At 38.5% G+C, this 14,929-nt stretch overlaps 1 long non-coding RNA gene across 1 annotated transcript in view; it reads left to right on the plus strand.

Annotated features, from left to right (window-relative positions):
- The first annotated feature begins 542 nt into the window (after nt 1-542).
- LOC113894152 overlaps nt 543-14,929 on the plus strand; it is a 55,842-nt gene continuing 41,455 nt past the window's right edge. The window contains exon 1 of the long non-coding RNA XR_003511485.1: nt 543-725. This is a non-coding gene — a long non-coding RNA (uncharacterized LOC113894152). The remainder of the gene's footprint in view (nt 726-14,929) is intronic.

Here is a 14,929-nt window from a genome sequence, read left to right on the forward strand (position 1 = left end):
GGAGCCTTAGACCCCGGGGCACCAGAGAAGTTCCCCCAATTTTGCTTTTAATATACATATTAATTAAATAATGTTTTGATTATTTAATCAAAAATAATTTTTTAAAAAATCAAAATTTAATTGATTAAATCCATAGGTTTGTAGGTATTTGGTGGTGGGCTGAGGGTGGGGAGCAGGTGGAATATGTCTCTTTTAAATTGGATGCATTTCAAATAAATTGATGTTTTTGATTTGTGGGTTCTAAACACACATTTTAACAACTCAATTGGCAGCTATCTGTATAAAATATAAAACACATAGGTTATAAAGTTGCAAAAACAGATTTCTTATTTCTGCTCTTAAAAACTGTTGTTTCCCTTTAAACACATTACCCGCATAACTGTCACATTGTCAATGTAGTGGAGGGAAGCGCACACATCCTAAAAAAAAACCCCAAGATTTCCACAGGATTCACTATGGTTTACTCTGTGCCCACGGGAATGATTTAATAGGAAGTTAGAAAGTTATAGGAATAGATTCTGCTGGAGCCCAGCCATCTTGAGATGAACCATATGACCCACACGGCTCTTCTGGTCATACCTCCAAATTACCACACGGTGGCAGCGTTTCTGAGAAGGACTTCACAGCCTGGCTGCGTCAGTGATTTCCGACAGGATGGAACGTTCATGCATTTAGTGACTGAGCCATAAAACAACCGTGAGGCCCTCCATTTCTTGGAATGTCAGGTGAGGATGTATTTCCCAACAATGACCCGCTACACATTAACAGGGGACACAGAGGCCACGAGAAGAAAAACATTCTTTTCTGCTGTGTTGTCTTCGGCGACCCCAGGTGTAAGCTATGGACTCCTTCCCTGTTTAACACACTCGCTCAAGAGGTTACTGATCGCAAGGCTTACTCAGAGTAAAGGCTTGTGAATTCATGGTTAAAGAACACGTCTGGCATGTTCAGAGATGAGAGGATAAAATGGTTTGTGGTAGAGACGGTTCTGTAAAGTATGAGATGTATAGTGCGTCATTCTAATTATTTTGAATAATTTTACTTATTTTTGGCCGAGGTGGGTCTTTGTTGCTGCTGGGCTTTTCTCTAGTTGTAATGCCTGCGCTTCAGATTGCAGTGGCGTCTCTTGTTGCGGAGCTCGGGCTCTAGAGTTCTCAGGCTTCGGTATTTGCAGTTCCCCCCGCTCTAGAGCACAGGTTCAGTAGTTGTGGCTCACAGGATTAGTTGCACCTGCGGGTCTCTTAGATTGGCAGGCGGGTTCTTGACGCTAAGACACTGAGAAATCCCCATTCTGATTTTTGAAGAGACTCCTGCTTCCAGCTTTTCATAGTCAAACATGCTGCTGACACTTATTTTTTTTCTGAGTAAGGTTTTCCAGCTGTCAGAATTAGCATGTTGAATGACTTGAATCAGTGAGGCTTGATCTGTAGCATTTCCACACTATTTCCATTCTTGAATTAGTTTAATCCTTGGTTGATATAACCAAAAGGTCAACATGATCAAATTCCTTGTAAAATTTGTATCCAGAAAGGGAATAAATTTAGTGTTAAACTGAAATGGAGAATGAGTTGTGATCATAAAATATAAACACTCTAAGAGGATGTATGGAGGCATAAAGAACATTATGTTTTCTTCCCACAAATTACATGAAAATTTTCATATAATAAGAAAATTTGTGTCCAGTTGTATCCAGTTTTGGTGGACTTTATTATATTGACTTCTAGTTTATTTGGATATTTGTAATTATATTTTACTAAGTATAATCAACAATTTTGACTTTTTCAGCTCTGTAAATATTTTTTCCCTTGAGTAAAGGTTCAGATAAAAAGCTGATCTTGTGCCATTGCTATCTGTCATTGAGAAGTTGGGAATTATATTTCATTGGAAGCCTACTATTCAATTATTTATTCATATGTAGTCTAGGGAAGAAGGGAATTATTTATTGGAGGGAAGCAAGGGTTGATGATAAGGGTTTTTTTTCAATTTATTTTTAATTGAAGGATAATTGCTTTACGATATTTTGTTGGCTTCTGCCATACAACATGAATGAGCCATAAGTATACATATATCCCCTCCCTCTTGAGCCTTCCCCCCTCCCCCATCCTACCCCTCCAGGTTGTCACAGAGCACCGAGTAGAACTCCCTGTGTTATACAGTGACTTCCCATTAACTACCTGCTTTACATATGGCCATGTGTGTGTTTCAATGCTGCCCTCTCAATTTGTCCCACTCTCTTCTTCCACCACTGTGTCCACAAGTCTATTATCTATGTCTGGATCTTTCCTCTCCTGCAAATAGGTTCATCAGTACTATTTTTCTAGATTCCATATGTATACGTTAATGTATGATATTTGTTTTTCTCTTTCTGATTTACTTTGCTCTGTATAACAGGCAATAGGTTCATCCACCTCACTATACCTGACTCAAAAGGGAACTCTCTGGCATTGTTGGTGGGAATGTAAATTGATACAGCCACTGTGGGGAGCAGTATGGATAATACTTTAAAAACTAGGAATAAAGCTACCTTATGACCCAGCAATCCCATTACTGGACATATACCCTGAGAAAACTATAATTGAAAAAGACACATGTCCTCCAATGTTCATTGCAGCACTGTATACAACAGCCAAGACATGGAAGCAACCTAGATGTCCATCAACAGATGAATGGATAAAGAAGTTGTGGTACATACATACAATGGAATATTACTCAGCCATAAAAAGGAACTCGTTTGAAGTTTTCTTAAAAGTTAAGACATGAAATTAGAATATTTCAGAAATACAAAAAAAAAATCGCCCAAACTTTGTATCCTATTGCTCAATAAATTAGGCAACAAAATTCAGCTCCTTAAAAAATAGTCTACTGGTAAACATTAATGTCACTTAAAAAAGTTTCATTTTAGACCCATAGAGTTGTTATAGAGTAAATAAATATTCAATAAACTGTTAATGAGTAAGCACTCAACTGTCCATCCACAGCAACTAATTCTGAGCATATAGTTCTTGTTTGTCAATACAATGCGTGGGTGCTATGCTTGAGTCCATATGGGTCTTATTCATGTTTCCATCTGTATTTTCCTGCTGCTGTTGCTGCTGCTGCTGCTGCTGCTGCTGCGTCGCTTCAGTCGTGTCCAACTCTGTGCGACCCCAGAGATGGCAGCCCACTAGGCTCCCCCGTCCCTGGGATTCTCCAGGCAAGAACACTGGAGTGGGTTGCCATTTCCTTCTCCAATGCGTGAAAGAGAAAAGTGAAAGTGAAGTCTCTCAGTACTCAGTAAATGGGCAACAGTGAATGAAGGAACACTACTTTAATAGTGCTTACACCTGTGGCGGCTGCAACTAACACTTAATTTTACTATTAGCTCCAGAGAGCTGCACAACTGCTGGGTCCTCAGAACAGCTTATATATACATTTAAAAATGCTATTGCAGACTTTGAAGAGCCAGCCTTCTTTTTCATTCTCTAAGAGGTTCTGGCCAAGCTCTTTAACTTGTCTGGGTCTCAGGTTTCTTGATAAAGTTAATTGAGATGATTTTTTAAAGCTCTAAAAGTTTGCAATTTTGTTTTTTTATAGGCCCATAAGTAATAAAATATTGCCAAAACAATAGAAAAACAAACAGGTTTTAAAAACAGAGATGATGTCAAGCTTGTAAGAGAAGTTCAGGTTAAAAACCAGAAAAAGAAGATTTTTTAAACATTTATTTTTAATTGGAGTATAATTGCTTTACAATGCTGTGTTGGTTTCTGCCATATAAAAGTGTGAATCAGCCATAAGTATACATTTATTGCTTCCCTCTTGAGCCTTGCTCCTACCCTGCCCCTCATCCCACTCCTCTAGGTCGTCACAGAGCACTGGGCTGAGCTCCCTGTGTTACACAGCAAACCTCTCACTAGCTATTTGTTTTACCCACTGTAGGGTGTACGTATCAAGGCTACTCTCTCAACTCATCCCACTCTCTCCTTCCTCTGCTATGTCCACAAATTGTTCTCTATGTCTGCATCTCTATTCCTGCCCTGCAAATAGGTCCATCAGTAAAAGGGGAAGATTTAAACACAAAGAATCCCTAATGTGAAAAGTTGAAGAGTCTTCAGGGTGTTTTTTAGTAAACTATCATGTGTTTTTCATATCTTTTAAATCATGGATAAAAATTTATATATAATTTTATAATAATATTAATACAAGTAAAACCTTTCTTTTTTTTAAAGAGTAGAGAAATACCTCCTAACATATGACTCTAATAAGTCAATCTTTGATGGTCTGAGAATTTTATATTCTTACCTCCCCCCAAATGAGTTTTCTAGAGACATTTTTCTCAATATGGGTTATGTGAATTTCTTTCAGATTCTTTTACACCAAGAATAGGAGATCAAGGACAAAGTAACTGAAAAGGTTGTCTTGTTTCTTTCCTGGAAGATGCCCTCTGTGGTTTTAGGAGGCAATTTCATTGCCAAACAGATCAGGAACATCAGGCTTCTGCATAATCTAGTGATGTTTTTAGAGTTTCCTTTCCCACACTCATATCCTCTTAATTTTAAAGCATCTGTGGATAAGAATGGTTTAGAAACCTACTAATTTCACTTTGTACATGATGAAATTATTCGAGAATCAAAGTTTGTGACCTATTCCTCTCCTCTTTTCACCCATTTCATGCTTAGCAAATTTCTGCTTGTTTTTTTCTGTGAGAAATACTTCCCTGTAATTTATCTTCTCTATACTAACAAAGAGTAATTCCAGAGTTTCTGCCTTTGTTCATTAAAAGGAGACCTATTCAAAATAATAAGAATTGGAATTATATAGGTTTTCATGGAACACCTATAATGTACTAGATTTGAAAGTATGTATTATGTCTAATATGCTTAACAATCTATGAATTCAGTATTATGACCTTAATTTTTCAGTTAATTATAATAGAAGACATCTGCTGTGTGGTCAGTTCTATATACATGATTATATTCACTCTTTACAAAAACTTTGAATGTAATATGTTTAGAGTAAGTAAAGGCCCAGAGGAGGGAGTGGTTAGTTCTACCATTCTGGGTAGGAAGGCTTCCTAGGGGACTCTGGAATATAATACGGAGGAGGAATTGACGTTTCAGTTCAGTCAGTTCAGTCACTCAGTCATGTCCGACTTTGCGACCTCATGAATCACAGCATGCCAGGCCTCCCTGTCTATCACCAACTCTCAGAGTCTGCCTAAATTCATGTCCATCGAGTCAGTGATGCCATCCAGCCATCTCATCCTCTGTCATCCCCTTCTCCTCTTGCCCCCAATCCCTCCCAGCATCAGGGTCTTTTCCAATGAGTCAACTCTTTGCATGAGGTGGCCAAAGTATTGGAGTTTCAGCTTCAGCATCAGTCCTTCCAATGAACACCCAGGACTGATCTCCTTTAGAATGGACTGGTTGGATCTCCTTGCAGTCCAAGGGACTCTCAAGAGTTTTCTCCAACACCACAGTTCAAAAGCATCAATTCTTCAGCGCTCAGCTTTCTTCACAGTCCAACTCTCACATCCATACATGACCCTGGAAAAACCATAGCCTTGACTAGACGGACCTTTGTTGGTAAAGTAATGTCTCTGCTTTTGAATATGCTATCTAGGTTGGTCATAACTTTCCTTCCAAGGAGTAAGTGTCTTTTAATTTCATGGCTGCAGTCACCATCTGCAGTGATTTTGGAGCCCCCAAAATAAAGTCTGACACTGTTTTCACTGTTTCCCCATCTATTTCCCATGAAGTGATGGGACCAGATGCCATGATCTTCGTTTTCTGAACATTGAGCTTTAAGCCAACATTTTCACTCTCCTCTTTCACTTTCATCAAGAGGCTTTTGAGTTCCTCTTCACTTTCTGCCACAAGGGTGGTGTCATCTGCATATCTGAGGTTATTGATATTTCTCCCAGCAATCTTGATTCCAGCTTGTGCTTCATCCAGCCCAGCGTTTCTCATGATGTACTCTGCATATAAGTTAAATAAGCAGGGTGAGAATATACAGCCTTGATGTACTCCTTTTCCTATTTGGAACCAGTCTGTTGTTCCATGTCCAGTTCTAATTGTTGCTTCTTGACCTGCATATAGGTTTCTCAAGAGGCAGGTCAGGTGGTCTGGTATTCCCATCTCTTTCAGAATTTTCCATAGTTTATTGTGATCCACACAGACAAAGGCTTTGGCATAGTCAATAAAGCAGAAATAGATGTTTTTCTGGAACTCTCTTGCTTTTTTGATGATCCAGCAGATGTTGGCAATTTGATCTCTGGTTCCTCTGCCTTTTCTAAAACCAGCTTGAACATCTGGAAATTCACGGTTCAAGTATTGCTGAAGCCTGGCTTGGAGAATTTTAAGCATTACTTTACTAGTGTGTGAGATGAGTGCAATTGTGCGGTAGTTTGAGCACTCTTTGGCATTGCCTTTCTTTAGGATTGGAATGAAAACTGACCTTTTCCAGTCCTGTGGCCACTGCTGAGTTTTCCAAATTTGCTGGCATATTGAGTGCAGTACTTTTACAGCATTATCTTTCAGGATTTGAAAGAGCTCCACTGGAATTCCATCACCTCCACTAGCTTTGTTCATAGTGATGCTTTCTAAGGCCCACCTGACTTCACATTCCAGGATGTCTGGCTCTAAGTGAGTGATTACACCATCATGATTGTATGGGTCATGAAGATCTTTTTTGTACAGTTCTTCTGTGTATTCTTGCCACCTCTTAATATCTTCTGCTTCTTGGTTGGTCCATACCATTTCTGTCCTTTATGGAGCACATCTTTGCATGAAATGTTCCCTTGGTATCTCTAATTTTCTTGAAGAGATCTCTAGTCTTTCCCATTCTATTGATTTCCTCTGTTTCTTTGCATTGATCTCTGAGGAAGGCTTTGTTATCTCTCCTTGCTATTCTTTGGAACTCTGAATTCAGATGCTTACATCTTTCTTTTCTCCTTTGCTTTTTGTTTCTCTTCTTTTCACAGCTATTTGTAAGGCCTCCCCAGACAGCCATTTTGCTTTTTTGCATTTCTTTTCCATGGGGATGGTCTTGATCCCTGTGTCCTGTACAGTATCACGAACCTCTGTCCATAGTTCATCAGGAATCTTTTTATTTAAAAAAAACCATGGTTGATTTACAATGTTGTATTAATTTCTGTTGTACTGCAAAGGGATTCAGTTATACATATATTTATGCATTCTTTTTTAAAAATTCTTTTTCATTGTGGCTCTTCACAGAATATTGAATATTATTCCCTGTGCTGTACAGTATGACCTTGTTTATCCATTCTCTATATAATGGTTTTTATCTGCTAACCCCAAACTCCCAATCGCCCCTTCCTCCCTCCCCCTTGGCAACAACAAGCCTGTTCTCTGTGAGTCTGTTTCTGTTTCATAGGTAGGTTCGTTTGTGTCATATTTTATATTCTACATTTAAGTGATATCATATGGTATTCGTCTTTCTCTTTCTAATTTACTTAGTGTGCTAATCTCTAAGTCCATTCATGTTGCTTCAAATGGCATTATTCATTTTTTATGGCTGGGTAGTATTCCGTTGTATATATGTACTACATCTTTATCCACTCATCTACAGATGGACATTTAGGCTGTTTCCATGTTTTGGCTATTGTGAATAGTGTTGCTGTGAACATAGGTATATATGTATCTTTTTGAATTGTAGTTTTGAGAGACTAACTTCTAAGTTGTGAATCAAAATTAGAAGCATTCAACTTTGACCAATCTTTCTTGACAAAAACAAAAAACAAGCATACAGCAAAAGCTGTAAGTTACAATGATATTGATGAGAAATCCTTTAGAGGGTGAATAACATTTTCATTAATAGGTTCAAATCTAATAAAAATGTAAAGCTTTATTTTTCCACATATGCTATGCAGCTAATGTCATGGTATAGTCATGAGCCACACAGTGTGATAGAAGGTTAGTACGTCTCTCCTAATCATACTGTTGTGAATCAGCAATTCAATGATTACTGATTGTGGGTTAATATCATTGCATGTGTGTGTGCTAAGTTGCTTCAGTTGTGTCTGACTCTTTTGACCCTATGGACTGTACTCTGTCCATGGGATTCTCCAGGCAAGAATAATGGAGTGGGTTGCCATGCAACCCACTTCTCCAGGGGATCTTTCTGACCCAGGGATTAAACCCACGTCTCTTACGTCTCCTGTGTTGACAGGCGGGTTCTTTACCACCAGTGCCACCTGGGAATCCCATACTTAATACATATGATGACCTTAAATATTAGTTGTTTTGATTAGCTAAATTTTGAGTGAATCACTCATCATATTTTGACAGGGACCAAAAATCTAGACAAAGGCATATTTCATAGTTAGCCTTATGTCTTACTACATTTAGTACTTTTATACTCAAAATTCAAAAAACTAAGATCATGGCATCCAGTCCCATCACTTCATGGCAAACAGATGGGGAAACATTGGAAACAGTAAGAGACTTTATTTTCTTGGGCTCCAAAATCTGCAGATGGTGACTGCAGCCATGAAATTAAAAGATGCTTGCTTCTCGGAAGAAAGGCTATGACAAATCTAGACAGCATATTAAAAAGCAGAGACATTACTGACAAAGTCCATATTGTCAAAGTGATGGTTTTTCTAATAGTCATGTTAGATGTGAGAGTTGGACCATAGAGAAAGCTGAGTGCCGAGGAATTGGTGTTCTAGAACTGTGGTGTTGGAGAAGACTCTTGAGAGTCCCCTGGACAGCAAGGAGATCAAACCAGTCAATCCTAAAGGAAATCAGTCCTGAATATTCATTGGAAGGACTGATGCTGCAGCTGAAACTGCAATAAATTGGCCACCTGATGCAAAGAACTGGACTAATTCTAAAAGACCCTAATGCTGGGAAAGATTGAAGGCAGGAGGAGAAAAGGGACGACAGAGGATGAGATGGTTGGACGGCATCACTGACTGAATGGACATAAGTTTGAGCAAGCTCTGGGAGTTGGTGATGGACAGGGAAGCCTGGTGTGCTGTGGTCCATGGGGTGTCAAAGAGCCAGATACAACTGAGTGACCGAATTGAACTGATACCTGAGGAGAGCACGACAACCCACTCCACTATTCTTGCCTGGAAAATCCTCATGGACAGAGGAACCTGAAAGGCTATGCTGTTGCAGAGTCCAACATGACTGAATGACTCAGCACTTATATACCTACCATAATAGTTGTGGTAAGTAACTGCTGGCTGTACACTGAAGATTCATAATTTTCAAGTAGTTGCTGGGAAGCAGCTGCCCAGCTGATACTATACTTCCCAGCCTTCCTTGCAGCTGGGTGTGGCTGAGTGACTAGCTGTTGCCAGTGAAATGTGAAACAAAGTTGTATGTTTCACATTCAAGCTGAAGTGCCTCAAAACTAAGTATGTCTCCTTCATAGTCTTCTTCACCATTTGGCTGAATGGAAAGAACTCTGAAGCATTTTTGGAGGGCAGAAATCCAAGGAGGAGATAGCTTGAACTGTCTGTTGACTAGAGACCCTGGTATTGGATACTCTATGAAGGAAAAACATGTTTCTGTTACCATATATCCCTGTTATCTGTTACAATAATAGGTGTAACAGATTAATGCAACTCTGTACACATCATAATTCTCAGTCCATAGTTTTTGAATGTTAGCATCTGTGTGGCAGATCATTAGACACATGAGTCTGGATTTAAATTGTGGTACCATGATTCACATGTATATATTATACATATATATATATATATATGATTTCTATTTTATAATTTCTATTTATTTAAATTTCTATTCATTTTTGATTCCCCATTTCTAAAACACTGAATTAGTCCTTGTGAAATTCTCATCTATTAAAATTGGAGTTAATTACTTTATACATTAAGTACATCAATTCTAAAAGGAGATGATGTGTAGTATCAGTAGATATTTTAAGTGGTTAGATTAACAGGTTTCTCTTGATTGTCTATTTTTGTTTTTCCCACTTTTAACAGAAGAGGATTAACCTTGGTACAGGTTTTAGTGAATAGAGTCCGATGTTGGAAACCAGGGAACCTGAGATCTTTGTTGACTATACCACAAGCTCTATTAAATATTCAGTTAGTTTGCCTGTGAAAAGAGAGAGGCTACAGTTATCTCCCAATAAATAATAAATTGATATTGGAACTTCTGACTATTCGCACAGTATCATTTGCTTTTACTTCTTAATTAGATGACTAATTAGTGTTGTTTGGGTACCTTTTGCTTTTGGGCCTTGTGTTCATCAAGGGGTGGATGGGCAAGTAGGGATGAAAGTAAAATCAATTTACCTAGTTATATTTGAGGACTTGAAGTCATATCCTCTGAAGGTTTTGGATGACTTCTTTTCCCTGCTAGGAATGTATTTATAGATTAATTTTAGTTTCAGTTGCCTTTTACCAGATTAAATATTGTGTAAGTGGTAAATTCGAGGAAACTTGAAGAGTTTTAAAACATTTTACCATGGTTCCCACTATAGAGATGACCATAATTAGAGGAAACGGTAGATTAAGTTAGAAACTGTCTATGGTTGGGAGCTGGAGTTTTGACACTTTCCTGTATATTTCACTGATATTCCCCAAACCGTAGTGGTCTTTTGGTCTGTGGATCATAGCTTAGCCAGGAGGTGAGCCAGAGTTCTTAGTGAGGCAGTGAAAGAGGTGGCATATGGCATCTCAGCAGAGCTGGTACACCCACTCGTCTAGGTTGGGAGGAAGTGGAGGCTGGGGTCAGGAGAGCAGCCCTTTCCCGCTTTTAGACAGTACCAGAATGTCTCAGGCTGGGGTTTCACTTTATTTTTGTTTATGTGGAGTTGGTTCAGACGCAAGTAAAATTGTGGTGTCTTAACCTCTAGTAAGATTTCAGACTTACATCTTGCTTCATCAAGCTTGGTCACTTAAAGATCTAGTTTGTATTTTAGAGGTGATAGTATTCTGAATTTAGAAAGATGAAAGAGACACACTTTCATTTAAACCTCATAATCTTTGAATGCTTGGGGATGTAAATTAATGAAAGCATTTAACTTCTTTTTAAGGAAAAAGATAAGAATCGTACACACAGGAAGTCTATTTTCCTAAAATACATTTTACTTTCATAGTATTTTCATTACATTGGGCAACTGATTTATTTCTGGTGGTCCTATCTTCTCTCCTGAGTGTTAACCACATGAGCAAGAGAACTAGGATTGGGAAATAAATTCAGTTAAATTTTATCCCACTGTACCAGGTATGTGTGAACATAAAGCTGTCTGTGTGTGGTTCTTTCATAGGAAGGGTTGGAGTCTTTTTCCTTTTTTAAACAAAAATCCATGAAACATAAAAATATATAATAAATATTTGAGAGATCTGGGGAAAATGCTATGAAATTAATAAAACTTAAAATGTTGGAGTAAATTTAGCAGAAAAATAGAAAATGAGAAAATGTCATTATATATGTGGGCTTATAAATGTTAATTTTAGTTGCCTTGAAGCAACATAATTTAGGACTAAATGGTTATAAACACTAATTTAGTCAGTAGAATTTTAAAATGTGGATTGTATATACTGTTCAGCTAATAAAAAATTTTATTTGAAAAAAAAATAGGTAGTAGGAGTTCCAAAAGATAAAGAGGAGCCCTCTATTAAAGATAGCATTTCCCAATCTAACACTATTGTTATAGTCCTAGAATCTCCCAAGAACCTGGAAGAGGAATGGTAACAGGGCAGGGCATTGAGAAAAGGAGGGGTAGTTCTTAACTTGTGGCTCTCTTCTAGTTCTAAGACTGCTTAGATTCTAGATGGGCAGAAAATCACTAAAATGGAGATCAGAGCACCAGTCTCAGTTCAAATAAAAATGTATCTCCTGTGGTACACACACACACACACACACACACACACACACACACACACACAGTAGACTACTACTCAACCATGAAGAAGAGTGGAAGAATGCCATTTGCAGCAATAAGGATGAACCTAGAGATTATCATAGACTAAGTGAAGTAAATCAAAGACAAATATCATTTAGTATCACTTATATGTAGAATCTAAAAAAATGATACAAATGAACTTATTTACAAAACAGAAACAGACTCACAGAAAAAATTTATGGTTACCAAAGGGAAAAGGGAGGGGGATAAATTAGGAATTTGGGATTAACAAATACACACTACCATATACAAAATAGATAACAAGGACCTACTGAGCAGCACAGGGAACTATATTCAATATCTTATAATAATCTATAAAGGAAAAATATGAAAAGGAATATATACACATAACTAAGTCACTTTGCTGTGTACCAGAAACTAACACAATATTGTAAATCAACTATACTTCAATAAAAAATAAAACAAAGAAAGGTATCTTCAAATATAGTCAAATCAGTGTATTCAGAAAGCATCTGTATTCAGAAAGCATCATGGGAATTGGCATGAGCTGGGGGACTTTTTGGTATCTGATTTTAACCAGGTGCCAAACTGAAAGACTTCAACTGTATTTACCTTTTGTGTGGAGAGTGAAAAAGTTGGCTTAAAGCTCAACATTCAGAAAACGAAGATCATGGCATCTGGTCCCACCACTTCATGGGAAATAGATGGGGAAACAGTGGAAACAGTGTCAGATTTTATTTTTCTGGGCTCCAAAATCACTGCAGATGGTGACTGCAGCCATGAAATTAAAAGACACTTACTCCTTGGAAGGAAAGTTATGACCAACCTAGATAGCATATTGAAAAGCAGAGACATTACTTTGCCAACAAAGGTCTGTCTAGTCAAGGCTATGGTTTTTCCAGTGGTCATGTATGGATGTGAGAGTTGGACTGTGAAGAAGGCTGAGCACCAAAGAATTGACGGTTTTGAACTGTGGTGTTGGAGAAGACTCTTGAGAGTCCCTTGGACTGCAAGGAGATCCAACCATTCTGAAGGAGATCAGCCCTGGGATTTCTTTGGAAGGAATGATGCTAAAGCTGAAACTCCAGTACTTTGGCCACCCCATGCTAAGAGTTGACTCATTGGAAAAGACTCTGATGCTGGGAGGGATTGGGGGCAGGAGGAGAAGGGGACGACAGGATGAGATGGCTGGATGGCATCACTCACTCGATGGACGTGAGTCTCAGTGAACTCTGGGAGTTGGTGATGGACAGGGAGGCCTGGCATGCTGGGATTCATGGGGTTGCAAAGAGTTGGACACATCTGAGCAACTGATCTGATCTGATACCTTTCCAGATATCTCTCAGCAAGCTCTTGGGCCAAATCCACTACTTATTTTTGTAAATAAAGTCTTATTGGAACATGGTCATGCCCATTTATTTATGTAGTGTCTATGGCTGCTTTTGGAGAAGGAAATGGCCACCCATTCCAGTGTTCTTGCCTAGAGAATTCTATGGACAGAGGAGCCTGGCAGGCTACAGTCCATGGGGTCGCAAGGAGTCGGACACGACTGAGAGACTTCACTTTCACTTTTCATGGCTGCTTTAGAGCTACGAAGGTAGTGTTGAGTAGTTGGAATAGAGACCATCTGGCCTGCAAAGCTTAAAATATTTAATACCATCTGTCCCTTTAAGGGCTCACTCCTGTTCCAGAGGAAAGATCTTTCTTTTTAAAATCTGTTCTTTAACTCAAGTATGTGAGTCAGTCTCTCACCCTAGTTCCAGCCCTGTCATTTCTAGCTACTTCAAGCCAATTTTGAGTTGTGAACAGTATTCCATGTGTGGTGTCCCATATAGGGACCTGGCTTTGAATCATGCAGTACAATGCTTTCTATTTTGTTTTCCCTCATCCTCATAATGCTGTGCTTTACAGTGAGCACAGGACACTGAACCAACTGTATTAAAGACAAGCGTTTAATGATCCTTGGAACTCTTTCTGATAATGAGCAGTTGTTCGCTGGATACAATCTGGTAAACGTCCTTGGAATTTCTGTTGTGTGTAAATAGCCCTTCTTCCTTGTGCTCACCTGTCACTTTTTCTGCCTTGTCCATATGATCCCTTGTGAGATAATTGTATAATGACACCTGTTGTTCCTACTCTCCAGCAACTCAAAATCTTAGTATCTCTTGTAAATCTGGGAATTTTAGTATGAATAATTTTAATACCTTTATTTATTGTCTTGTAAACATTTAAAGTGCTTTCACATTGATGATGTGAACTGATCTTGCAATGGTGTTTGTGGGAAAGGGATCTGATTGGCTAGAGACAAGGATGCAAAGGAGACTTAAATTTGCACAGACCTTACTTGTATAGCTTTTAAATTTTGTATTGTATGTGTATTAGTTACCTATTACTGAATAGCAATATAACCACAAATTTAGAAGCTTAAAATAACACACGTTTATTACCTCAGAGTTTCTGGAGGTCAGGAAGCCAGGCATGGCTTAGCAGGGTCCCTTGTATCAGGGCCCTCACAAGCTGTAAGTGAAGTGTTGGCTGAGGCTGGAGTCTCATTGGAAGACTTGATTGTGAAAGGATCTGCTTCCAGGCTTACATGATTATTGGCAGTATTCAGCTCCTTGAGAACTTTTGGATTGAGAGCCTCAGTTCATAGTTGTTTGTTGGCTGGAGGCCTCTGTTCCTGTCCAACATGACAGCTTTCTTCATCAAAGCATGCAAGCTGAGAAGGCAATAGAAGGAATCTGATAGCAACACAGAAGTCAAAATTTTACATCGTATACTTCTGTGGGACTTTGCCTGTTTGTGCTAAAACAAGTCATTAGAACATCCCACACTCAAGGGTAGGGAATTACTTGAGGGCATGAATACCAGGAGTTGGGGATCCTAGAGAGGTCATTTTAGAGTCTGCTTGTCACACCTGTGTGTATTATCTATTTACTGAAATGAAATAAATAATTTTAGGCATTTAAGACAAATGAAAATGAAGTCTCAGAATAATGTGTGAAATATTTTTGTTTTTTTTAATAAAAAATGACATGCACATAAATACATGTATGTCCATAAATGCACACAAAATGCTGGGAAT

The sequence above is a fragment of the Bos indicus x Bos taurus genome, chromosome 6, assembly GCF_003369695.1.
Source record: "Bos indicus x Bos taurus breed Angus x Brahman F1 hybrid chromosome 6, Bos_hybrid_MaternalHap_v2.0, whole genome shotgun sequence".
Taxonomy (NCBI): domain Eukaryota; kingdom Metazoa; phylum Chordata; class Mammalia; order Artiodactyla; family Bovidae; genus Bos; species Bos indicus x Bos taurus.